Genomic DNA, 22,028 nt, shown 5'->3' on the forward strand with positions numbered 1-22,028 from the left:
TGCTTGTGGGAATTCAAAACGATACAACTAACTTAGAAAACTGGGTTTTTCTTTAAAAGTTAAACATACATCTGTCACTTCTCTTCTAGATAGTTCCAAAATATATGTGTGACCACACAAAGACTATGCCATCGAAAGTTATATACCATTTATATCATTAAAAGTAATAAATATTTAGATTTAAAATAAATATGCATCTTTATATATCCATATATACATTACATTGTCAATTTTTCTCAGCACTTTAAATGCTGTTTTAGGTGAAATAATTACACCATACTGCATTCACATTAAGCTTTTATAGAGTAATTTGTTATATAAAGGTAGAGTTACAAGAAAGTAATACCATTTCTTAAAGTTCTTCTATGTGTCAGATCTCTTATATACACTGTAATGTTTAATCCCTACATCAAATTACATTGGCTAAAATTAATCGAGCACTTGCTATTTGCTAAAAACTTTAAACAAGAAATTTGATGTATTTTCATTGTCTTCCTTTTACTTGGCTTTTATATAGAAAAAGAACCAGTTACACACTTAAAAGCTCACAGTCCAAAGTAAAGTTTTGCTCAGAAGCCTTTAGACCAGTGGTTCTCAGTTGGGGGGATAATTTTGTCCCCCAGAGGACATTTGGCAAGCTCTGGAAACATTTCTGGATATAACAATTGGCGAGATACTATTGGCATCTAGTGGGTAGAGGCTAGGAATGCTGCTAAACGTCCTACAACACACAGGACAGTCTTCCACAACAGAGAATTATCTGGCCAAAAATGTTAATAGTGCCACCGAGCTGTGCCACCTACATTAGACATATAACCCAAAACCCTCATCTCTCTGCTAGGATTATACTCCACTCACTTTTTCTTCCCAGGTCCCATCCCCCCTTTCATGATTGCATGGATTCAGTGTAAAAGGAGAAAGAGAAATGACGATGGGGTCTATGTACACTTGCCCTATTCCTGGAAGCTGCCCTCATGTAACTGCTGTCATAATTTTCCTGCTTTTAATCCTTTCTCTCACTGATGGTGCAACCTATTTAGCACTTCCTCTGTGATGGCTAAATACTCACTTCTATACATCTCCCTTCTGTGTATGAATATTGGGATTTTGGTATAGCAGCAACAAGAGGCTGCCTGGCTCTTAACATTTTACTATGTCCTTTCTTGTTTTACATGCCCCAGTCCTCTTCGTGATTTAACATCAGCCTTCCACAGGTGTCCTACATTACACCTTCTCTTTGTGCACTAACATTAAGAAAAGTGATCAAATGTATAGCCTTACAAAGTACAAGAACAGAAAACAGCAAGTTGGTTACAAATTTAAATCTAGACAGCTCATTCTGAACTATAATTCCATTCCATCTTCTCTCCTGTCCAATCAAAAGAGCCTTGGCACCCATTTTTGGCTAATCCAGCACTGACTACTTTTTGTCAGGGTGACAGCTGCAATAATGGACTTGGAATTAGAACAGAATATTCTATGTCAAGACGATGCTCACTTCAAGCTCTCTATCTAAAAGGCCTCGGGATTTTTCTTGAATGAAATACTGTAAAGCCAGCATTCCAAGTTGCTCTTGGCTTTACCCACATCTTCAAAACTGCAAAATTAAATAGTAACCTTCTGTAATAGAACATTGCCTCCACCTGCAGTTAGAAAGACATTCACAACAAGAACCCCACTTCTAAAAAAAAAAATAGTTTTCCTTAGCAAAGAACTTGGAAGAAGATGGTTTATTTAGAAGAATTTCAGATAACCATTAATTTTGAATTACCTGAAACAGTATGACTTCCAGAAAGTTAATAATAGATAGATTTCTATATTTTAACTGATGAATCATGGGTACACATATTATTACTCTGGTTTGGCTAAAATAGATATTTAATTAGAGTGAGGATCCAAGGATTTATCTGAAGTATCCCTGATTGTGTTGGTTCAGTTTTATCCTCACCAAATCATCTGTATAAGATTTCTTCTTACATTTCTCAGTAACTGATCTAAAAGTTTTATCCTAGGTATCTCCACGGCTTGGTCTTTGGTGCCCTACATCACTGTAGATATGAAACTTCTGAGAAGGTAGCAAGAACTTTTGACCTGCACATTTTATTAAATTTATATTTCTCTCAAATGTTCATGCTTATTAGTATTCCTAAGTTGTCAAAAACTAGACATTAATGAATTTACAAAGACTAAGTCTAGAAAAAAAAAAGAGGAGACAAAGCTGAAAACCCAGCAAAGACTCTACACAAGGTAACAGTAGTTCTTGCTCATTTTGAAATGTATTCTTTCCCTCTGACTTGAGATTGGCCATTTTTAGGATGGTCCCAATTCAATGTGATCATGGGAATAGCCTAAGATGAGTTAGGTTCCTTTCTGACTACACCCAAATATTACTGGCTACTGAACAGCCAGAAAGCAAAGATGAAGGATATCTGAGATGGGCACAGAGTGATCACAATGGAGTATAAGCATCTCATCCAAGGAGGGCAACTTCTGAAAGCTTTAGGTGTTAAGCTTAGAACCTCTTCTTGATACAGTATCGATTACTCTGATACTCAATGTTAAATAGAAATAGAAAAGGGTGAGATTAATTTGCTAATCTATGTAACTTTAGAAATGAATTGAGTCTGTAAGAATTAAAGCAAAGGACCTGTACACAAGCACTGTACCCTAGGTGATGAGGTTTCTCTAACTGGAGTTCAGGTTAACAATTCTGATAACATTATACATATATACTGAAAATGAACAACCCAAGTAAACAGGTGGCAGACGGTAGGAGCCAGGTTTCTCACTGCTGGAGTAGGACGCTACAAACAAGAAAGAGGAGAAACCAGAGTGATCCATGTGGTGTAATGGATTAGAGTTGAAGCCATCAGTATGATCTCAGATACAGATGGTTACATGCAGAAATATTTATAGAAATGTGTGTATATAGCCATATAAATGTATATATGCACATAATGTAAGTATACATATGTATAGATGTACATGCGTGCATGCGTGTGTATATATATATATACACACACACACACACACACACACACACATATATAACCATACATACATATATTTCCTGCTGACAGCTGAGAAGGCCTGGTAGCAATGACAGTAGCAACTAGCGCACCTAGTGCCCAAATCTGTGTTTCTAGTACCATTCTCCAATAAAAGGCTCCTTGGAGAAATGGCTGTTTCTAAGACTTGGGAAGCAAAGACACATGGACCATCATGTAGTGTCAGGATGTTAGAAAGTGCTAAAAATGAACAAAAAAATAAAAAGCCTCCACAATAATGGGAATGTATCAAAGGAACAGAGGAACCGACTGAAAGAACTCCCAATGGCCAAAGCTAGAATAATTTGAGCAAGAAAATAGTAGTACTGGACTATAACCCAAAGTACAAAATAAACATCCCTGAGTTCACGCCAATGTAATTAACGACTGAATAAATGGCAGGGAACAGAAAAATATTCCTGTGCAGAAACAATTTATGTAGCTCTTCCATATTAAAGAGACAGAGCATAACTCCCCACTCTAAATGTGAACTGTGCACGGTGACTTTCTTCCAAAGAGCACAGTATGGAAAGGGAGGGGGAAAAGAGTAACTTCATAGTGGAGAATTTGAAAAACACTAACAAGCCAGGTGATCAAGGTCAACGTCAATGGTGACAAGTTATACTGATAGTGTGTACCCTTGATATGATGTGATACGAACGCATTTCATCTCTGTGGATTTCTTCCCCAAAACCCATAACCTCAGTTTAACCATGAGAAAAACATCAGACAACGCCCAATCCAGAGACATCCTACAAGGTACTTGATGGCCAGTTCTCCACAAAATTGTCAAGGTCAATTAAGAACAAAAGTCTGAGAAACTGTCACAACCAAGAGGAGCCTAAGGAGACCTGACAACTAAATGCAGTGTGGTACCCTGGATGGGATCCCGGAACAGAAAAACAAAAAAAACAAAACTGAGGAAATCTGAATATATTACAGACTTTAGTTAACATTAATGTATAAATATTGGCTCATCAATTGTAACAGTTATACAGTTATGTACATAATACAGCTATGTAAGATGCTAACAGGGGAAACTGAGTATGAGTATACAAGAGCTCACTGTACTACCTTCACAATAATTCTGTAAATCTAAAACTGTTCTAAAATAAAAATATTTTAAAAAATAATAAAATGTTCTCATTTGAATTTACTGTACGTCTGCAAAAGTGAGACGGACCCCAGGCAGAGCCAAACATATGAAAGTTGCATGTGGTGCCAAACTTATCACCCGAACGCTTGCTCCAGACACGAGTCTAAGCCTGATATCCATAATCTCAGCACCCTTCCTTAACCGAGCTCAGTACCCGTTATCAGACTTCCCTCTCTATTCCATATTACAGTCCCATACATGAGTACTCAGCAAGTCAATCTGATAAGCAAATCTACGGTAACACAACAAGGTAAAAGAGCATCAGCCAGTTACCATAGCAGCACAATCAACTGCGGTCTCTTGGAGGTAAGACACTCCAATCCCTTAATGACTCTCATAGTGGGGATGTCAAACAAGGAAGGAGAGGGTGAGGTTCGACAGCAGAGGCGTATTAAGCTAGGCCATGCAAGGTCTCTATTCCCTTATGTATATTTATGCACCTAAAGTAGGTCTATCTCTTTGGAAGTCAGTCATCAGATGTCTCAAGATATCCCATAACACAGAGAATTAGCCAGTGAGAGCTTGTAGAAATAACCATGAAAAAAAAAGATCAAATTATGTTAGTCTTCAGAAGACTGTCATAGACCTTTCCTATTTCATTAGCTTTACTCTATTTGGGAGATCACTGCTGGGTATACGTTTCCTATCATGTTCTTCCATGAAATCACACCCTTTTCTATTTTCTCTATAATATAAGGCCTATGGCAAAAACACTCCATGGATGACCATCGTATTAATATACCAGGAAGAAAATGTCATTCAAAGGACTCTATGAAATACCAGGGCCAAATTACATTGGCTTGCAAAGCAAGCATACCTCATCCATTTCGTCTCTAGCTAGGTATTCTAGTAGCTGCCTCTTAAAAAAATCATTTAAATCAAACCACACTTCCCCTTACAGACAAACAAAATCACTTGCAGCTAATCCATCTCCTACTTTATTGCCCATAGAAATGAAGAACAGGTTGCACAAGTACAGTGTACAACAGGAGGCTGGGAGACAGCAGTCATCCATTTCCTCATAGTATACAAGTTCGATCGTGTTTGCCTAATTATCCCATTAACCTGTACCTAAAGATCCAATTACTCCAGCTGCGGGTGATTGAATAAAGGGCAATTGCAACAGATACCAGGCAGGGGACATGTGCATTCCTCATCTGTAAAGTTTGTAATTGCTGGTTTGGTCTTTCACCAAGAAATTCCTATGGCAGCAAAGATAACTGAAGTGTTTCCGAAGGGCAGTTTCTAAACTGGTAAATACTCATTTAAATTTTAGATGTTTATTATGAATCCAAGTACTCTTCCTTCTCTTAAGTTCACATTTGTTCTATTACCACACTTTTTCTGATAGGATTTAAAAGATCAAGCCTACTGAATCAGATTCTTTCTTTCCAGGCATTTTCCCTCCAATTCAGGTAGCTGTCATTAGGAACAGAAGTCCCCAATTCACGTTAGGGAATGCATGAACCAACACTTTCTTTGGATGTGATTAAGTACGTATAAATGATTAGAGTATAATTTTCCTTTAAAAATAATCCTGTATTAAATAACTAGCATAAACATTTAGTTATGGTCTCTGATCTCAGATGTACTCTCAGTGTTGCCCACAAATCTTTTCATTATTTTCTAGTCAGGTGCCCAAGAGAAACTCACAAACTTTTTGTCTCTTCATCTTAAATATTGAATCCCATCTCTACTGTCAGTCTGAGCAGATGAGCTCACGCTACCTCACAATGAAACAGACATCATCATCAAAAAACCATTAAATGTCTGCTACATAGATCCCTTCAGCCACACGCAACTTCTCCTCTTCCTACTTTCCACCAAAGTCTGACCTGGATCTCAATCTCTCGCATCTTCCCAGAAACCTATGTACTCAGTTGATTATCTTCTCGTTTCTTCTCATTTCTCATTATGTTCGGCCACTACCTCTTCCTCTCTATTTGTTTCTTCTCATCAACATTTGTACATGCTCAAGACATTGCTATCTTAAAAAAAAACACACAACTCTTCAGCTGGCATTCTCCCCCAGCAACCTCACTATCACTCTCTTGCTTTTTACAACCAAACTTCTTTAAAATATGTTATCAGTTCTTTCTGTGTGGGCGCCGCACCTGCTCATGGCTCAATCCACTCTGATGGAGTTTGTGCTCATGCTGCTCCAAAGTGGATGTCGTCACGGCCACCAGTGAAATTAACAATCATTAATACTGACTTCATATCCAATTGTTAAGCACCATCTTTTTCTCCTCTTTTCTTGGTTTACATGACTATTCATTTTTGTTCCTCCTTCTTTTCTATCTCCTCTTATCATTTACCTATTCCTCCCCAGATAGCTATATGGCATATTCCCTGACTTTCTTAAGGTTCTTACTCAAATTTCACCTACTCAGTAAAGCTTTCTTTCCTCATCGTATTAAAAATTGATAATTTCCAAAGTAAAATAACAAGTATTGATGAGGCTGTGGAGAAACTGGAATGCTTCTGCACTCTTTGTGGAAAGTAAGATGGCGCGTTCACTATGGAAAACAGTATGAAGGTTCCTCAAAAAAATAAAAAAGAATTACTATATGATCCAGAAATTCCACCTCTGGGTATATGCCCCAAATAATTGAAAGCAGGGACTTGAACAGGTATTTGTACACCTATGTTCACAGCAGCATTGTTCACAACAGGCAAAAGGTGGGAAGCAACCAAAATGTTGAGGACATTGTGCTAAGTAAAACAAGCCAGCCACACACAAAAAATTACTGCATGATCCACTTTTATGAGGTCGGCACTGCATTAAAGTTATAGATCGGGCTTCCCTGGCGGCGCAGTGGTTGAGAGTCCGCCTGCCGATGCAGGGGACGCGGGTTCATGCCCCGGTCCGGGAGGATCCCACATGCCGCGGAGCGGCTGGGCCCGTGACCCATGGCCGCTGGGCCTGCGCGTCCGGAGCCTGTGCTCCGCAACGGGAGAGGCCGCAACAGTGAGAGGCCCGCGTACCACAAAAAAAAAAAAAAAAAAAAGTTATAGATCAATATGCGGAAATCTGATATACCTAAATATTGAATCTTCTAATCCATCAGCATGGTATGTTCCTCAATTTGTTTAGTTATTTAAAAATATATCAATAATGTGGAAGGAAGAAAGAGGGAAGGAGAGAAGGAGAAAGAGAGAAAGAAAAGAAATGATTCCTACTCTAAGCCTGATTCCTTTGCTATGATCAATGCATCATCCTTTTGGTGCCTATTGATCTCCCATCTCTTAAAAGATGAAAGGACTGATTACTCAATTTTGTTAGTCTACTATTCCAGACAGTTCTGGTATCCACATGTGTCATCTAAAAGTACATAAACCTTATCCAGATCAATAATCCATTTACTCACAGAAGATGGAGAGAATAAAAATGGTATCATATAGTTTAAAATAAAGAGTAATGTATATTCACATAGCACTCTTGAGTTCACAAAGCAGCTTCATACATTATAATTGAATTGTTTTGACAATTACTCTATAAGGTATGTTTGATAATAATAATAAATAGCATTTGTTGAGAACGATGTTCTACTACAGCTTTTGTTTTTATAATACCAACTACTCAGGAACAATATCATTATAACATGGTAGTAGTTGTGTTGGTTCATACACAGTTGTGTTGGTTCTATTTCCTAGGTCCTAAGAAAGATCTGGAGTACCAGGATTATAACTAACCAGAAGAAAAGGCAAAAGCATAGACAAATAATTGTAAAAAAGAAAAATAAAGTCAAAGTACTCACTTTACCCTGTTTCAAGACTTATCATAAAGCTACAGCAACCAAGACACTGTGGTATTGTTAAGAAATAGATAAGTGGAACAGAGCACATAGTTCAGAAATACAGTCAAGTGATATTTGACAAAACTGCAAAATCAATTCAATTGAGAAAGTATAGTATCTTCAACAAATAGTACCGGAACAATTGGATGTCCATAGATAAAAAATGTAAACCTCAATACGTACCTAACACCTTATACAAAAATTAATTCATTATGGATCACAGACCTCAATATAAAATGTAAAACTATAAAAATCTAGGAAAAAATATAGGAGAAAATCTACATGACTTTGGGTTTGGAGACGAATATTTAATAACCCATAAACCCAAACCTTTAAATTAAAAAACTGACAAATTAGGCTTTATTAATACTTAAAATTTGTGCTCTGCAAAAAACACTTAAGAAAATGAAAAGGCAAGCCACAGAATGGGAGAAATACTTGCCAATGATATATAAAGTAATTTGTACCCAGAATCTATAAAAACTTCTGAAACTCAACAATTAGAAAATTTTAAAACACAGTTAAAAGTAGGCAAAAGATATGAACAGAAATTTCACCAAAAATTGGCAAACATTTTGGCAAATAAGCATGTGAGAGATTTTCACCATCACTGTCATTGGGAAACTGAAATTTTAAATCACAATGAGATACCAGTCTACACATATTAGAAGAGCTAATTTAAGAAACAAACAAACCACCTAACAATATCAAATGCTGATGAGGATGCAGAACAACAAAGGGCTCTCATTCATTGCTGGTGAGAAGACTAAATGGTGCAGCCATCTTGGAAAACAGTTTAGCAGGTTATTATAAAGTTAAACACAGATTATTCAATCCAACAATCGTGCTCCTGGGTATTTGTCCAAGTCAAATGAAGGCTTGTGTTCACACAAAAACCTGTATGTGATATTCACAGCATTTATTTATAATTACCCCAAACTGGAAGCAATAAAAATGTCCTTCAACGAGTGGATGAATAAACTGTTCCATCCATACAATAGAATACCATTCGATTGTAAAAATATCAAGCTATCGATTCACATGACATGGATGACTCTTAAATGCATTTTGCTAAGTAAGAAAGTAAAACCCCAAAAGCTACAAATTATAGGATCTCATTAACATTACATCAGAAAAAATCAAAACTATATGAATGAAACACAGATCAATGGTTTTCAGGGGTTGGAGAAATGAGAAAGGATGACTAAAAAGGGAAGCACAGGGAACTTTTCATGGTAATGGAACTGTTCTCTATAGTCCTGGAGTGGTGGACTGTATGCATTTGCCAAAACTCATAGAAATGCACAATACACGTCACAAAGAGTGAACATTAATATCTGCACGTTGAAAGCAAAACCAAACAGATGGAATATAAAGTGTGACAAATAAATCTAACTATATTACAAATGTATAAATAACCTCACTGGAGGGGTGGTAATAAAATTTTTTTAAAAAGCTGATCTAAATAACTTTGAAAACAGTGTTTTGACTAGAAATTGTAAGGCTAAGTAAAGACAAAAGGAACTGCACATAAACACTGCACTCTAGTTGGTAGCTTTGTTTTTCATGAAGAAATGAATTAATTCTGAAATTGCCTTAAATAAATACTGGCAACAAACAGATAAGTAAATGGACAGTGGATGTTGAGAGCAGCTTTATCTCTGTCAAAGAAGGAAGTTACAGATAAACAAGGTGTAAAAGGGAGCTAGAATGAACCATGGAATACTGCAGTAGAGTCAGAGACATGAACTCCTGTTTAGTTTACTATGTAAACAGACGGACAGATGCAGAGAAAAAGTAGCATTATATGTGTATGTGTAGGTTAGTATACATATATATATTTCGTAACTCTGCTAAAAGGGCTTAGAAGCAGTGACACCCCAGCGAGAGCATGCATACGCAGTACCCAAATCTTGGTTTCTGTGTACCATTCTCCAATGACAGGAAGCTTCTGGGATAAGTAGTTAATTCCAGGACTATAACAGGAAACTACAAGTTGAGCCTGGAGCATCTTTTAGGGCCAGAAATCAAGGAAGTACCACCCCCCAAAACAAAAAAGGGATATTAGCATGTCAAGAGACACAGGAGCCAACTTGAAAGTGCTTCCAATGACCAAAGCTGGAAGAACTTGAGTTACAAAATAAATTATGTACTATGGTATTGTAATCCAAAGAATTATATAAATAATAAATAAATATGCATGAATCCATACTGATATAAATAAATGACTGGAATAAATAACTAATCAGGGTAAGAGGCTAAACCTTTCTTACAAAAAAATTCCAAATATATACGGAATGAAGCTTAATTTCCTCCTCCTGAGTGTGGGCGGGACTTAGTGGTTCACTCACTAATGATAGAGTCTGTAAAGTTACAGTATGTAAAGTTACAGCTACAAACACCAGCTTGTCACACGAATAACATATGTTCCCTACATGATGTGTTTAGAAAGATACTGCACCTCGTGGTATTCTTTCCCAAAACCTATGACTACTGTTTAATCATAAAGAAAATAGCAGACAAACCTCAACTGAAGAACATTCTACAAAATACCTGACCAGAGCTCCTCAAAACTTCCCAGGTCATGAAAACCAGAGAAAACTGTGAAACTATCACAGACCAGACGATACTAAGAACACATGAACTAAATGCATGTGGTATCCTGGACTGGATCCTGAAACAAAATGGACAATAATGGAATGGTTGGTAAAATCTGAATAAACTATGAAGTTCAGTTAATTGTAATGTACCAATGTTGATTTCTTAATTGCGACAAATATATCATGGTAATATAAGATGTTAACATTGGGGGAAACTGCGTGAGTTTAGGAATTCTCTGATTATCTTGGCAACTCCTCTGTGAATCTAAAATTATGCCAAAATTAAAAGTTTATTTTAAAAATCTTAAAATATTTAATTAGTTTTAAAAATAAGAAATTTTAAAATTCAACTGTATGTAAATGTTTTTATTTAATATTTTGATGTGAATTTAGAAAAATTTGTATTTTGTCTTGTCATAAAGTACTTAAAAACCTGTGAAAATAACACTTTTAATTTTATGTTTACTCTAAAATTCATTGTTGATGAAATATGTAAAAATTTTGGACTTAAAATGCATTTAGCTTATTACTCTGGATAAGAAGACATTATACCAAAATCTTGATTATAAAGGCAAGTAAAATAAATCTGGGGAAAAAGTGTCAACTCAAAGGCTTAAAACTTCCTGCTTCTCTGCCTGCGATCTTCCTCTAGTCATGGGATCTTGCTCAGACGGTGCACAGAACAGCCCGAAAGTACGGGGAATTTAATACTCTCAGAGACAATCACCAACCAAAGAGAGTCAAAGTCGATGAATAAATTCCCCCTCACTGTGAAACAATTCTTAGATGTAGACCAGACTAATGAAGGGCACTAATGAAAAATGCATTCAGGTTAATCAGCTATTATTAGAAAGGGGAAATAGTTTCCGAAATGCTTCAGAGGAAAATAAACTAATCAACCTGCAAACATGCTTCCAGCACAGAAAATTAATTTCCTATAATTGAACTACATATTAAAAAGAAATAACTTCATCATGATCATGGACAAAGGCAAAAGTTGGCTTTTTAAAGATATGCTTCCAAGCTGTCCACAATGGTAGGCTGTTCACTAACACACAACTTTTTGGCTTTTCTCCCCTTGCTGTCAATTTCCCTGCTCTCTCCCTTGTACTTTTTAGGATGACTTCCTAAATTGGTTACGTGCACCAAAATTCTTTCCTCAGGGCCTCTTTTCATGGGGAAACATCATTCCACAATCAAGAGAACACTCAGATATATGCAATAATAATAAAATTCAGCCAGCTTTGGGGTTTTTTTGCTAATTTTTAGTCACACTAAAGCCATACCTTGATACCTTTATATGTAATTCTGATGCTGCATTTTTCAGAGTAGGAAGATAGAATGTATTTTACTTAGAAAATTCGATAAGTAGATATAGAACTTTTAAAATATTTAGACATATAATGGGTGGGCCTCCTACCCCAGGCTCCAAAATATTTGAGACAGATCTGTCAACAGCAAACTCTTAAGTCACAGCTAGGGTTCTAACTAGTGGTGACCCTCTTCACCTGTCCACTGGTGAGGACGCATCCATGGCACCTTTTTAAATTACAGCTCGCTAGTTTTTCTAAAACACATGTAGCAGTAGTTCTCATGGGAGGAATAAAACTAGGGGTCTTAGTCTGGTCTTCGAAAGACCTCTGAAGTATTTTGCTGTGCCATGCTCCCAGAACTAATGTCAGATGGGTCAATGTTCTCATAGCAAAGACATCTCTCGAGAACCCCACCTCTTTCTCTAGCAGCGGTGCCCTGTATCTCTCAGGAAAAATGTGCTGAAATAAAGTTCTGGCTTATGGACTAGAGTTTTAATGATAACACACTCCCTTCAAACAATGATTCCTTAAAAGGAAAACTGGCATTCTACTCTAAGAAACAGGTTTCTATTTACACATATTTCATTCATTCATTCATCCAGTACCAACTCATGAATTCTTATATTATTATTCCTATTTTGTTCAGCGGGTTATAACTCATTACATTATTTGTTTTGATGCCCTAATTTTCCAAGATTTAGCCAGTGGAGCCCCTTCAGGCCAGGTGTGATGTCACTTTTTCATGCTCCCATCATTTTTCAAGAACCTCTATGCTTTCTTGTTCCACAGGATAGTCCAAGCTTATCTTGCATTTTCCCATCCCCAGGAACTGGCCATTCTTCAAGGATCCAGACTCCTTTTGGTGGAAAATAATATTCAGAACTAATAAATGGAGATGGAATTATGGCATTAGAAAATCATGATTTGGCATCTATTGTAGTAATAATTGTTTCAGATAAGAATCATCAATGGATGCTAAAACCAGTGGGTGAAAATTTAATGAGGAACAGGACATTTACATAGCTTCAAAGTATCTCCCCACAAAATACTTGTTAACTACAAAGAAAAAATAGTAACTTTAAAGTGGAAAAATGTATTAGACACCATTTTAACCAAGTCATCGAAATTACCATCACCAGTAATGGTTTAAAATGACATCATGTGAGTCCTGATACACTGTACAGAGAATACAGTGTCACTGACATGATAATCTTGCAAAAAATACCCAATCTAAACCTAATAATGAGGAAACATTAGACAAACCAAATTATTCATCTGTACTCTTAAAATATGTCAAGGTTATGAAAACCAAGGAACTGTTCCAGAGTAAAGTGGACAAGACAGAGTAACTAAATGCAATTCACGATTGAATCCTGGCCACAATTTTTTTTTCTGTAAAAGTATTAAATGAGACAATGGCTGAAATTTGAATAATCTATAAATTCAATATTAATATCTCACAAATGTTAATATCGGGTTGGCCAAAAAGTTCGTTCAGGTTCCTCTGTAAGATGTTACAGAAAATGTAGCCAACCCAATGTTATGATTTTCACAATTGTACTGCAGTTATGTAAGAGAATTGCTTCTTCCTTAACTAATAGACAGTAAGATATTTGGTGGTAAAGGACATCATGTTTAAACTTACACTCAAAGGGTTCAGAAAAAAATGGTATATATGTTTGCGGAGATGTAGGGGGAGAAAAAAGAAGAGAAAGTAGATGACAAAGCAAATGTGATAAAATGTCAACAACTGCACTATATGTGTAGCTTTTCTGTAAGTCTGAAATTATATCAAAATAAAAGTTTACAAAATAAAATTATACAGTTGGTGTGGAGACTATATGCTGTGTCAAGAATCCCCAGGGAGACCTGGAAAAACTAGCCTGATACAAGGTCTCAGAGAATGAGCACTGTTGTCTCAAATACCTCATGGGGCACGGTTTTTGCAAAGACCAACATGGGGAAAATACTCTTAGAGTACAACATGGCAGTGCCCTTTCTACCATATTCAGCAAATACATGGAGAGATGGCACTTATATTCATGTCCCTTGATCCATGAGAAACCACACTCCTTGCTTGAAAGTGAGTTTCAAGATTTTCAGGTTCCTAGTCCTATAGCATTAGAATGTATCTGAACGAAATTTTCATGTGAAAATAAAATACCAGCTCCTTGAATCATTTTTAAAGGGTAAATTGGGGAGCAATGATTTATAGTATCAGCCCATAAAGTATTTTTATTCACATTATATAAGCAATTCTCTCAGCCCTAATAACTTTGTGGCTATCTGATAAATTCTGGGGGATACTTAGCAGATAGCCCTCTAAGAATTTATGCAGGGACCAAGACAGAGCCTTAATAAGAATGCATTCAAGTTATTAGCTATTATTAGAAAGGAAAATATTTTCAGAAATGCTTCAGAGGAAAATAAACAATTCAACCTATAAACATGCTTCTGGAATAGAAATTTAATTTTCTGTATTAAAGAGAAGCAGCTTTTTTGGCAAAGAAGTTAAAATTGGGCTTTTTTGAATTAAACATATTCCTTGTCTCTAAAAATATTAACAGTATTTCCTACAAACCATTATGATTAAAAACTCATAGTGGTTAGATGATCACCACGAAGCCTGGGGAGATTCATACTGCTTTTAAGGGTCAGACAGGAAAGCGATCAGAACACTTTCACCATTTTGATGTATTTTCCGTTTTACCCATTTGGTGTTCATCATAGGATTTCTGGTCATAAGCATGCCAGTTTCTTCACCTACCATTATTTTGAGAAAAGAAAGCAGCTCTGAATGTTCCAGGCTTTTGGGAAGGATTAATAAGTTAGATAGCATAGGAAATGCACTTACAGACACGTATTAAATACTCTTCTTCAAACAGAAGGTGATTTAAAACTACATTCTCAACTGTGCTCAACGGTTCTCACTTGGAGTGCTGAGAAAGGGGCCATTTTAAACCATTTTCTCTTGAAATTATTTATTTTGGACCAGTTTCCTCTTCCATTCTCTTTCTCTGCCTATCATCTAACTCTATTCCTGTAACTATTAAATTTTTCCTGTTGTTTTTTTTTGTCTCTGCCTATCACTGAGCTCTATTCCTATAACTGTTAAATTGGGTTTTCACCCTTGAACAAAATCCCAAGTACAACCATTTTATTCTGTACGTTTTTTCACATTTGTTGTAAGAAAAACATTTATTTACAGTCATGCATCTTACTGGGCAATTTTACTAACAGTGATAACTGAATCATTAAGATATTAGTATTAATAGCATTATTAGAAGTTGCTTTCATTTGAAACTGGAAGCATGTTATTACAATACACCTGCTCTTTCAAAACCACCATTGTCTATTTAAAGGTTAAAACCATATTTTCTATCTCAATGAATCTGTTAAAGTGCATTCTTTCTGAAAATTGGCAACACTCACATTTCAGTTCAAAATGTGACTTCAGAAAGGCCCCGTAGGGTATTTCCAGGTTTGCTACCATATGTGAGTCATGTTCAAGGCATGGGCCTTGAAAGGGAGAGAGGACCCTTTCTGTGCCAGTGGTCCTAAATGGCGGGGGCGGGGGGGAATGATTTTTCTTCCCAGGGAATATTTGGTCATGTCTGGAAACATTTCTGGTCGTTACAACTTGGGGAGAGTTGTACTGGCATCTAGTGGATAGAGGCCAGGGGTGCTGAGCACATACCCCAACAGCAAGAATTATCCTGCTCAAAATGTCAGCAGTGTTGAGATTGAGAAACTCTGCTCTAAGGAACCTTAGGTTGGAGGGATCCATAAAATGCTCTGGCAATGCAGAGGTAAAATGCTGCAGGATGAGGGAATATATACTGAAAACAAACAAAGTATGATTCGATGTTATAATTCTACCAATTGAGTCCCACCCAATTGTTAAAAAACCTTGCAGAAGTTGGCACCCAGGGCTTCCCTGATGGTACAGTGGTTAAGAATCTGTCTGCCAATGCAGGGGACATGGGTTTGAGCCCTGGTCCAGGAAGATCCCACATGCCTCAGAGCAACTAAGCCTGTGAGCCACAACTACTAAGCCCGCGTGCCACAACTACTGAAACCCACATGCCTAGAGCCCATGCTCCACCATGAGAAGCCACCACAATGAAAAGCCCGTGCACCACAAAGAAGAGTAGACCCCGCCTGCCACAACTAGAGAAAGCCTGTGTGCAGCAATGAAGACCCAACGAAGCCAAAAATAAAAATAAATTTTTAAAAAGCTGGCACTCATAAAGTTGCAACCACAGGCCATATGTACATGTTGATGTAGCAGCACACCATGTCTAAGCAAAGCCCAGATATCCACAGAGGATTACAGAATGTACCAGAGTTTTACAACAGTTATCTCTTTGGGAACCTACTCTGCTCTCTGAGATTAGTCTGGAAGGAACTCACTGGCCTTCTGAGAAAAATCTCAGGACTCCCACCATTAGCAACATGACGTTCGGAAAAAAACATCAATAATGGAAGCTGCATAGTTATATAGAAAATACAGGAGAAGCTTCCCTTTCACAAATATAGACATCTAGCCTGTACTTCACTTCTTGTACCTAAAGCCATAAAAGAATAGCTCGTATTTATTCAGATGCTAACTGGTGAACTATTGGGTATTATTCCATGAAGCACTACAGGTATTTTGTTGGCCCAGGCCCAGGTATTTAACAGACTGTAGTATTCAGTGCAGCAGTGTGACAAGCAAGCCTGGGCATGTTTTTGTTTGTATTCATGTTATTTAAATAAGATTCAACTTCTGTCACTTTCATTAATTAATGTGAAACTCATTAGTCCTATTGTTATTATTAGAAATGTTCCCTTTCCAAGGCATTCAAACAATGTGGTCTCATTGCAGCTACTCATTTCCAAGTCATCATAGCAGTTGACACGGGGATAAAGGAGCTGTAGTACCAGGCCTCTGATGGGCCTGATCTCCTTTCAAAATATTTCTTACAAATTCATAGCTCCTGGGATGCCTTATGTCCTTCTTCAGTAACCATTGGGGATTCACAGAGAAGTGTTTTTAGCCCAGGGGAAAGCCCAAAAGTTGTTTATCTACAGAAATAGCGATAGCATTATTGACAGTGATATTTAATTAAGGATAAGGGAAAGAGGGCGTTCAAACTAAGGTATGTTTCAGGAACCTTAATCTTAACCACCCACGTAGTCTGATGATTTTACAGTTAAAATAAGATACAAAATGCAATTCTTCCTTTTGACTCAAAGCAAAATGTGAAATAGGACACATTACATACCAGTACTTCTAGATAATAAACAACTTGTTTCTTAGTTTGGGTGTTAAAAAAGTGTCCAGCCTAAGATTCTCAGTCTCATTGTACCTATGAGATACCTAAGCATCTTAGCATCTTGTACCTATGATTAGCAATACTACATTGTGCACTTAAAAATGTAAGAAGGTCTAAATGTTCTTACCACAGTTAAAAACAATGCTCCCTCCCTTAGCTAAGGCCTCCTTCAGGCTGGGATATTGAGGACGCAGTCAGGGGCATGTTCAGTTTCTTCTCTCTCACCTAACCCTAACTCTAGTTCTAAACCTAACTCTATCTCCTTCAATCAGTCTTGTTCCTATCTCTCCAAGGGGCTGGATTGCAAGAAACACATAAACTGAGGGGACAGTTGTGCCCAGTTGGAAAACAGACAGTGGATCCTCTAGACATCCACAAAAATTGCCCAAAAGACAGACTCATCTTTGGACACCTGCCATATCTAGCTGGCACCCAACAGCAGATCACAGTGGTACCAGGCAGGTAAGACTCTGCCATTCCCCATTACTTCCCTCATTTTCCCCTCCAAAGCCAGAGGGGTCAAAAACCACAGGAAGTTTTGAAGAAATGACCCTGACCTTTCCCTGGGTTCTAGGATTTCATGCCTGGGTCAGACCCAAGGTGGGGGAAGGAAGACGACTTACCTGGATAGGCATGTGACGTCTTGATTAATATTCTGGACTGGAGTTGTGTGATTATTAGATCAGACTTAGGTTTTAATCCCCAAACAAGGGACTGTTTGTTTATCATCTGAGGGGTAAGACCTGCCTAAGGGTTCATCCAGGGGCAGAAAAAGGACTAATTCATGGAGAGTGCTTGAAGGAACTGGAGATGCATTTTGAAGGGAAAATTACATTGTTTCATGTTTGTATTCTATAGAGTCCAGATTTTTCAGTGAACCAGTTACGCCTTTATTTCATTTTTGGTGGGGTGTCTGCCAACTCGAAATGAAAGCACATTCCCTTCCTCATTTGCACTTAACCATCAATACCTTCCTGAACACCTTTTCACAGGAAAACTCCTTGAGACACCCATAATTATATGTCTTTATTCTGTCTTTATAATATGGGCATGTTTAAATCTGAGAACTCCAATGGACCAAGATGGATGGACAACATGTGAGGGCACAACTGTAAGGTTTAAGGTTGTCTGTACATTTGTTCTGGCTTAACCATACTTATTACAGAAATTAGGCTAACGTATACTAAGAAATCACCTACTCAAACCTGATCACGTTACAATGTGGAAACTGGAGCTTAGCTAAAGAAAGATACTTACCAGAGCATATACAATAGGTACTTACCACTAGGACCCAAGCCTCATACTTCTTTTTCTAAAAACCTTGCTTCTGGCTTTCCCTAGTCCTTTGCTTGTATTCATTAATTTTTATTTTGCTTCTTACCAGGAGTGGTCTAGTCTAGACCACACTGAAAGAAAACTACACACAATAGAACTATAGAGTGTTTAAATTCACATGCCCTGATGCAGAAAAAAATAGATATATTAGATATAGATATAGGTATAGATATAGATATATTTGTGTGCTTCATTTCCCATCAATTGAGACTGATATTTTCAACACATCATCATCATGTAGATGTAGGTGTATTGAGCACTTGTGCTCAATACACCATCATTAGAGTAGCAAAGAATGCATTAGGCTGCCCTTTTAGACACAGTACATCATGGGCACATATGGTCATTTCTGCACCAGGTACACTATAAATCTTGCCAAATTAGGCTTACTTAGTGCCAAGTTGATAGGTATTGCCAATTTCTCTGTCACCCTGGAAAATTATGTGGTTTTTTTTCTGATGAAAGAAAGCACTCATAAGCAGAAATGTAAACACCTGCATCCCATTCTTGGTCTGCCTCTTGCCTTGAGAACCACTTTGGTTGGCCTGCAATACCTGTGGGTACTTCAAGGACCATGGGCTCTATGGACATAATAATATCCATTCTACCTGTTGTTTCTGGAAAAATTAAAAATACAACCTGCTTAGAGGAGAAATCATCTCTTTCAAATAATTGAACATCTGGGGATTTTAGTGGGGCATTTGGTGCCTTTAACATCTTCAAACAGAATGCCTTCCCCCAGTTCATTATTGAAATAATATGCGCAGCAATTTATAAAGTGATAACAGAGCAGCTATTATGCTTGGAGACAGAATTCTTGACTGGAAAAATAAGTAGACCTGAGTTAAATGCAGTGTCAGTCTTCCTACTCTTTAATATTGTAAGCCACTGATCTCTTGGACATCTTTAAATTTTCATGTATTTGGACTGGGGCCATTTGGTTCAGGTAGCCTTGTTAAAAAGGGATTTGCAGGTCTTTGCAGTGTTACGGCCCTGCCAAGTTAGAATAACTCAAGACAAGGTCAATGTCTAGGACTCTCTTGTATTAAATCAGCAAGTAAGCTTATATGCATTGCAGATTCCTTGCCCATGAGATCTCTTGTCTAAAGCAATCTGCTGAAAGGTGATGGGGTTGAAGCATGGGCTAGACAACATGCATATGGCAGGGAGTTTGTAATATTCTAAGTGGCATCAACAGTGTCCCCATGGGTCGAGATAGGAACAGTACTGGTAAATCAATAGTTTAATCCATCTGAGACAAGACTATTTATCAAAATTCTTTCTTATTAAACGAATTCTGCTCAAGAAAATCCTCTTCTGACTTAGTTGGCAGGAGCCATCTTGCATCATATGGCATATCCTACGCACACTAAAACAGTAATCAACAGCTACAGTCTTCTTGTATTTCTGCTCCGACAGAAGGTTTGCTAAACAGACCAAGTGTTCTCCTTATGCTTAGGCACATGGCTATTAAGTAAATTTTGACAAATTGAATTATAATTATGGAAGATTTGGAGAGTAGTGACATTATTCAAATATTAAGTCATAACTGAAATCATTAAATCACATGCAACATTCAAAAAAATTTGCTGAAATCTACAATGGCTCATCTGTAACTTTAAAAGAAAAATCTCTTTATTATAATGGTTGGTCAGATATACGGAGAGAGAAACTTTTAAAAGTAGTCTTTATATTGAAACCAACCTACCTGATTTGATTCAAAAATGAAAAACAAAGACAAATAACAATCTATAGGTTCTCTTTTGGTTCTAAAATATTCTACAAGCCTTCCATAAAAAGTGAAAATTAAAATCATTAATTTAATATACCAGAAACCTTCCCTGAGCTTTCAAGTTCTCTAAAGAATGAAAGAGAACTTCAGAGAGATAACAAAGAAAATCCTCCTTATAAGCATTATAAGTCAAGAGCAAGTGTCAACAGCAGACATCTCAGTAGAATGATTTCCTCACATCTCACGGCATCTTCCATTTCCTATGCCCATGGCTGGGAGCTACAATCACTGTCAGGAGATGGGATTTTTGAATCTTCTCCAAGGTGTCATTCTACAGAGAGCAGAACAACCATGGTCACCCCTATAATCCTACTTATGGGCAAATTATTCTCTATGCTCCCCACCTTAACCTTACAACTTCTACCCAATGAATATTTCTCAACAGTACAAAGGACACAAGATTTCTAGGATACTGGGCAACCAAATATGTATGTGTTTGTTCAAGGGACACTTTAACACACCTCTGCTCTTGCTACCTGGATGAGGATGTGGGTTTACTGATGATGCATTTGGTTCAAGGATCAGAAGAGCATGATGTTTATAAATATTCCCTTAAATGGAAGACAGACGATTAATGTAAGTTCTTCAACAACAGAGAGATGAATATATAAGCCTAAATATAAAAGGGCAATGGCCTAGCAAGAATTTATCTCCCTTCTCAATTCTGATGGGATTTTGCCTGCTGAGAATGTGTCAGCAACTAAGTAATATGAGGACAAAGGAAAACCCTTTGTCAAAGACAATGTGCATCTGGACCTACACTGTGTAGCCTCCTCACTTATGGGAAGTTCTGTATCCTTGACTAAATATTCCAAGTAACCTTATCATTTTATGCCAAGTGTGTATGTTTGTGGTAACGGCTGTCTCTTTAATCCACAAACCATCTGCCTTGCAGCAGTAGGTTAAACTTAAGAGCGCTTGAAGGGAAAATAGGTAAAAAAAAAAAAAAAAAAAACAGCCTCAAGTATTCTTGGAAGAAGGGTGTAAAAGACAGAAGAAATTCCATCATGGTGATTGCTGTGAGGTTGGCTGGATGGTGTCACTCTCAGTACATGTTTTAGCAATAGCTGAAAATAATTATGGCCTCCAAGAAGTATTGCCTAGATCTATTGGCATGGGTCCTTTCAAAGAGCAGTACAGGGGTCTTGGCTTGATTTAGGGTATCCTGTACACAACACTAGAGTGAAACTGAATTTCTCAGGCAAGTGTCCTTGGTGTTTTACCTTCAACTATGTGTATCCTGGGATGGACCTAGACTTAGTTCAGGAGCCATGCAGATGAGAGATCCACTGAAAAGAAATAATGTGAGAATTTCAGACTTCTGTCCTCTGAAAAGCATGTTAGAGCTCTAGGATTAGAGGAAAAGTGCTGCTATTCATTCAAATCTCTGCTATTAGCATTAGATATTCCAGGAGTTAATGCCTGTCAATGTCTTGTTCTCCCTAGTTTCTTTTAGATCATTCTGCTTCCCAAGCTCAAACTGGAGCATTTCAGGAGTCACTGAGCATCAATGGCTGAGCAAATCCTAGCACACTGTCAACAGCACCCTCGTTTCTAATAAAATTAAATGACCAATTTCCTCTATTTTCTAGTCCTGGATACTAAAGCAAGCAAAGGAACTAGCTGTAATCCTCCAGTTTAGTAATCAAACTCATAATTACACATCC

General features: G+C 37.3%; 1 long non-coding RNA gene across 1 annotated transcript in view; it reads right to left on the bottom strand.

The window, feature by feature from the left end:
* The window catches only part of LOC112407449 (uncharacterized), a 234,295-nt gene that overhangs the window by 138,825 nt on the left and 73,442 nt on the right, over nucleotides 1–22,028 (bottom strand). The gene's annotated exons all lie outside the window — the stretch shown is intronic.

This window comes from Neophocaena asiaeorientalis, unplaced genomic scaffold, assembly GCF_003031525.2.
Source record: "Neophocaena asiaeorientalis asiaeorientalis breed wild unplaced genomic scaffold, Neophocaena_asiaeorientalis_V1.1 scaffold627, whole genome shotgun sequence".
Lineage (NCBI taxonomy): Eukaryota > Metazoa > Chordata > Mammalia > Artiodactyla > Phocoenidae > Neophocaena > Neophocaena asiaeorientalis.